Genomic DNA, 6,925 nt, shown 5'->3' on the forward strand with positions numbered 1-6,925 from the left:
GCTGACAGGACTGCCCAGGTGATGCTGAAGACTAAACAGTATTACTATGCCAATGGGAACCGAGCCAATTGACTTCTGGTGGCTAAGCTGCGTAACCTCCAAAACCGAAAAGCAGTCCTGGCCTTACGTGATAGTCAGGGGGTGGTGCAACAGGGGGAGGCTGACAAACAGAAGATTTTTTAAGCCCACTTTGGGCTGGTGTTCAAAGGGGGGCCACCCCATGGGACGCTTAGACCCAGTACCTACAGCATGTACATCTTTCTAGCCTATCAGGGGAAGAGGGGGACTCCCTAGAAATGCCTATACTCCCTGGGGAAGTGGAGAGGGCTATTAGGACTCTGAAGAACAAGACCCCAGGTCCTGATGGGTTCGCTGCTCTCTTTTACAAAAGGTTTAGCGCGCTCCTGGTTCCCCCCTGGTGGAACGCTTTAATTCCTTTGGGGTCTCTGGTAGAGTGGCTCCTTCTATGGGGGTGTCCACCAATGCCCTGATACCGAAACCTGGTAAGGATCCATCACTATGTGATTCTTATTACCCCATCGCTCTTACAAACATGGAATCAAAGCTCTTCTCTAAAGTTTTGGCCAGGCGTTATGATGGAGGTCCTCCCTAACCTCATAGATGGCAACCAGACAGGCTTTATTGTAGGATGCAGTACCCACGATAACGTTAGGCGTGTGCTGAACTTACTGGAGGTGGGGTGATGTGAGGAAGCGGATCTGGGAATTATCGCACTAGATGCCCATAAGGCATTTGATTGGGTGGACTGAGGGTACCTACAGAGAGTCTTGGTACGGTTTGGTTTTGGCCAGGGGTTTATTAAATGATTAATGGCAATCTACCAGAGTCAACACACCTCTCTCTGAGTCATTGGGGTGCCAACATCTAGCTTATCGATCACCAGGGGAAGGAGACAGGGTTGTCCGCTGTCCCCACTGATTTTTGCCTTGACTACAGAGCCATTTGCCAGTAGGATCAGAGTGAATAGAGCTATATAAGGGATTTGGGTGGTGGGTGGACTATAAGGTTTCTCTCTACACATACGATGTGCTGCTCACCCTGAGTTACCCCTGGGAGTCATTGCCACCGGTGTTATGTGAATTGGAGGAATTTGGTCTGGTCTCTGGATTTAAAGTGAATTATGGTCAGTCATATGGGCTGGACGTTTCCCTGTGGCCTCGGGATAGGAGTCAGATCTATGGTCTTGCCCTGATACAGTGGACATGCGTGCCTATCCCCTATTTGGGAGTGTGCATTCCAAGCAATATTGCTGAGCTCTTTAGATCTAACTTTCCGCCGCTGTTCCAGGAGCTGTCTGAGGACCTAATTAGGTGGGGCTGACAGGAGAACTCCTGGTTTGGCCACATTGCAGCAGTCAAGATGAACCTCATCCTATGCCTCCTGTATCTTTGTACTCTGCTCTCGGGGTCCTTGACCCAGATTAGCGTACTCTTTAGGGTAAGTATCATGCTGCGACCTTGGACGATCTGGCAGCATTGGAGATTCCGGCATTGATCCGTCACGTAGTCCCTGGACCATTGTGAGCGGTCTAGTTCACTCTCAAGATGCCCGCCACAGTAATATCAACAAGCCGCATCAGGGGCACGGTGCGTTGTATCCGTCGTTCTTGGACTACGCTGCTGTTACCTTGTTAGCAGTTCCCCTTTGGATTTGTTGCTACAGTCCATTTCCCTCTCTGGTTCTCGGCCGGTGCCTTCCTAAACCTCTTTTCTCTTTCTTATTTTTACACCTCGTGGCTCGCCTGTCCTCCGCGCACTGCGGTTTTCCTTCCCGGCTCTTGTGGCGGCTGCTGTGCTTTCTCTTCTGCATCTGTGCAGGCGTACCTTCTTGGTTTCCGGCTTATCGGCCACTTTGTATCTTTCCAGCATTTCTGAGGGATTTTGCCCAGACTTTTAAGCTGGGCTTCTGACTGTACTATAACTATTCTGTTCTCGCTTCCTTGCGTTCTCGTTCTGCACCTCAGCGTCTTTCACACTTACCAGTTCCTTATTTTCCTCTGCTCTCTCGCGCTCGTGTGGTGTTCTTTTTTCTCTTTTCTTCAGCAATCCTGTGGTCTTCCTCTGGACTGCAGCTCCTTCTTCCTTGCAAGCTGGACTTCCTATTTAACAGCAGACTGCTGCTCCAGCTAACTCTAAGAATAGGGTCTCATATCCTACATAGGATTCTCTCCCTCTGGCGAGGGACTAGCTCCTCTGAACCTCTATTAGTCTACCGCCTGGGCAGACCACGAACACTGTGAGTTCTTTATCATAGCATTGTGCTACAAGATAATTGCTCCTCCTACGATCCAGTAATTCATCATAAATCAGAGTATTTACCTTCTGAACACTTATCTACAACGCTCCCGTATTCCATCTCAGCCAGGGTTTTTTGTGCATGAAGGCCTTGTCCCTGTTTTAGGGGGCTTGCTCCTCGGGGTTCCCTTTGGCTTGGTATACTTTTCAGGCCAAGGTGGCCTCCGGGGGAGCTGGTCCCTCCCATCATGACAAAAAGGAAAAGAAGTTAAAGGAAACGAAGACCAAGGAATCTAAGAAGCCTCGAAGAAAGAAGCAATCAAAAGTCCACGAGAGCTCTACTGAAGACCCAGGTGAGGAGGAGGCTCGGGAGGGTTCACCAGTGCAGGACAGTAAGAATTTAAAATTCATCTAGGGGCATAAGCGGGCTAGGATCGCTAGGAGGGTGCTCTTGAGGACAACTGGGGTGGAGGGCTTTAGAGTCACTTATGTCTTCTGCTCTAACTTGGCCACACAGCTTTCTCATTGTTCACCTGGGGGGATGATACTTTGCAGCCGAAATGGAAGGCAATCGAACAGGCCCAATCGGCTGTTGATCTCCACCAACTACCTTATGTTGATAGGGGCTCCCTGGGACGGGAAGGGTGGTTCTCATTGTTGGCCACAACTAAGTGCACACTCTATTATATGGAAAGAGCACTGCATAAATGGGGGGGCGACTATGGGGTTGGGTCCTCTCATGCCCGTTTGAAATAACCCAGGTATCCGGCCTGGATGTGACTGTGGGAGCTTCGGGAGGTGGGTGACGGGGGGCTTGAATTCACTGTACCAACTATATAAGGAAAACTGTCCCATGACCTTTAATGAGTGCAAGCCCACCTTTATACTACCAGAGACAGAGTGGTTTTGCTATGCCCAGCTGCGGCACTGGGTCTCACATCCCATCACAAAACAGGGAGCGACTAGACAGCTAAATGCTCTCAAGCTGACGATACAAGGGGGCTTGTCGTGGGGCTTGGTCTAAAAACGATATAAACGGTTGGATTCGGGGGCTCTGGTGGTGCGACTACCATACACGACAAAGTAGGAGGCCGACCTGGGTGAGTCTATAGAGGATCAGGCGTGGTTGGGAATATGGGGTAGGATGCATAAGTCCTCCAGATGTGTTACAGACAGGGGGCCTCATTACACGGATGGCGGTAGCCATGGCGCTATTGGCGCCATGGTTGCCGCCGGTATTTTACCGAGTCTGTCACGGTGAATGGAGGAATTACCGCCCTATTCCAAGGTGTGTGGGGGCGGTAATTCCCATTTTTGCCCCCATAGGGCTCAATGGGAATGGGGAAGGTGGTAATTACGGTACCGCAAATTGCGGTACCGTAATTACCTCCTAGGTCCCTTTGCGGGTCCCGTCCTTAACGGCTGGTTAAACCAGCCATTAAGGTAGGGTCCCACAAAGGGACCTCATAGTAAGGCGGTAAGGGTTTACCGGCACTGGTACCCTTACCGGTACCGGTAAACCCTTACCGCCGTCATTATAATGAGGCCAGGGAGTGTTCCTATAAATTCTGTTATAGGTGGTACCTCACCCCAAAAAGGTTGCATCATATATCACCTGACTACTCGGCTTCTTGTTGGCGGGGTTGTGACACGGTAGGCTCTCTCTTTCACATTGTATGGCTGTGTGGTAAAGTGAATCTTTTCTGGAAGGAGGTGTTCTCCAAAATCAAAGATATCACAGGGCTATCGCTCCCCATTTACCCACGTGCAGTAATACTGGGGGATTCGAGGGCTGGGCCCTTCTCTCTTACGGGCCCTATTGCTGCCTTGATTGGACATCTCCTTTTAGCTGCAAAGCTGGCTACAGCCTGGAATTGGAAATCGGCTGAGGGTCCGATAACCCAAATGTGGTGGGTCAAACTATGGGACACCCTGGTTGCTGATAGGATTACTGTGATATGTGAAGGGCGATACACTAAATATGTCACTGTTTGGAAGCCATGTATTGACTTTGCAAAGAACTATCCTGCTGTAGTTGCCAAGCCTCCTCTGATACAGCACTTCTCGCCGCTGTAGTATTTTTCGAATTTGTAAATAATATCTGGCTATGTCCAATGGGTAGGGTGGGGAGGTGAAAGCTGTGCAATGCATTCCTCATGACTAAGCTTGGCATTATGATGGAATTTGTCACCTGCTGCTGTTGAATTGAATTGTAAATGTCACGTATTTTCACTTGCTGCCTCTCCCAATGTGTTAAATAAATGTTTTGGGGAAACAAACAAATAAATAAATAAATAAATAAATAAATAAATAAATAAATAAAGGACTACTTTACAACTTTCTGCAGGTTCTCGGGATCCTTTCCGGGTAGAGGGATACTGACTACCCACAAAGATGGCAATGTTGAAACGTAGGTTACCTGAGATTTCTAACCTAAGAAACCTCCAAACAGATATCCCTGAAACGTTTCACTGAAATGTTTCAATTTCCCTCAACCTGATGAAATACGAAAGTACCAAAATTATTCATCCACCCACCAAGGTTCTGAGCAGCCAGTGTGCCTCACAAGGTCCGTGCGATTGAGGCCAAAATCAACCACCATGCATTCATCTGAGATATTTTGTGCCAGCATTTATAATAGAAAATCAAGTGCCCAAGTGTTGATGGAGCTTCTTATGGAGGAACCAGTGGGGTCGCCAGGAATCAAATTTAGGAGGGGCACAGAGAGGGCCAAAGACAAAAGTAGGGGGGCACAGACAAAAGTAGGGGGAGAACATGGTCACTGCTCGTCTTAGGTAGGGGGGCATAAGAGAGGGCACAGGGTTTCACAGGGGGGGGCAGCCTCCCCATCCCCCCCAGCGACACCACTGGGAGGAACAAAGGCGTTTGTTGGCAGTCGCATATTAACATTACATTATAATGCTACAAAACCATTATATTAAAAAAAGACAGTCACAAGGGGGCTTAGTTGCCACCATGATGCATTTCTTGTAGCCATGGGATTTGTGATGGGAAAAGCAGAACTACAAGTCCCAGAATGCAAAGAAAAAACCAGGACTGGATAAGCATATCAAGATTGGAATGGATCCTATTGGCAACTATGAAACTCGTGTATCTAATATTCAAGCAGGATATTAAACAAATAGGAGTTTTTGCATTTGCTTTCTCATGACATGCTCTCCTGTATTTATGAAGTACCAAGTGCCCCCTCTTGTCCCTTTAAGGATGCTGGAGGCAATGTTTTCGGAGGCCAAACAGGAATGCTAAAATAAATCGTGGAATGCGTTTTTCCATAGGTAATCACAAGTGAAGTCGAGAAGCAAACATGTATTCTGGAATTGTTTTTTTTCCTCTAGATACTCTGTCACCTGTGATGGGTTTGGTATTGATGCGTGTTTTTGTGCTAATCAGATAGTCAAGAACCCAGGCCTAGAAAATGAAAATAATAGGCCAAACTATTTTACCCTTTCCAGATGACTCTGCTATGTGTAAGGTTGGCTCTGTCATCCAAATCTGGTCCCTCATTATTCATCTAATACAGGTGGCTACAATCTTTGGCTATCCAGATGTTTTGGACTACAACGCCCATCAGCCCTAGCTCGCAAAGTCAATGGTTATAGATCATGGGAGTTGAATTCCATAACACCCAGAGAGCTGCAGGTTAAAGACCCCTAATTAATCAGAATTCACCATTTTGTACAATGTATAGTCTTCACCCTCAAACAACTATTACCACAGTATAAAATGCCTCTCTAGTCTGCACAGCTGTTCCTCAAATTCCTACTTAGGTGAAAACATATCTTTGTAACATCACAGGAGGTTTTGTGACTGTGTTTGGTTCTCAAGCAACATTCGGTTACAACAAAAATCCTGCTTGTTAGCAACCATCTCCTTTCTGGTGGTTGTTATCCTGCAGAGAATTGTGTTTTAAAATGTCTTCAGCCTGGCTTCCAATGAACGAGTGTCGGCAATGATCACAAATTATGTTTGTATCACAAGAGGAGGCTCGCAAGATTAATGAATGCCCTTTTGAAACAACAAAGGGAACTTGCGAGAGAAGTGCTCGAATTACAGTTGTCTTATCCCAGAACTTTGGTGCGCATTGTTACCCAGCTAGTGTCCACGCAGCACACGTGGAATGGGACATGCAATGGAAAATGGATCTCGATTACAACACGTGACACATCGGTCACGCTCCCCGTCATTTTTCTCTGCATCTTGTTCTTCAAGATCCCACAATAATGCCTTACTCCTAATCAATACCTTTTCGCCAGACAGCTGGGTATTTCCAGAAAAACTGAGGGAATATGTTCGGTAAAATGTTATATCCTAAGTCTGAAATAGACACGGTAACACATTTGGCAGTAACTGAACTCAAATTGGATACACAACTTTCAACAACTTGTTAGGAAACTTTCACTATTTGCACAATTAATGAGTATCAACATTCAATTTGTTTCTATTTAGATTAAATCCAAAGCCCCTGTGGGCCCATTCACTGATTCACAGTGTGCTAATTCATGTCACTTCTCAATTGGACATATCATGCATACCAAGCAGATTGTATGTAGACACTAAAAGGTAATATTCTCTAAATAGTATCCAAACATACAAAGAAGTAATTGATGCACAATGTTAAGTGCATGTAATTATCGCATGCATGCCACTCG

This window comes from Ambystoma mexicanum, chromosome 11 (assembly GCF_040938575.1).
Source record: "Ambystoma mexicanum isolate Mex_15411 chromosome 11, UKY_AmexF1_1, whole genome shotgun sequence".
Classification (NCBI taxonomy): Eukaryota; Metazoa; Chordata; class Amphibia; order Caudata; family Ambystomatidae; genus Ambystoma; species Ambystoma mexicanum.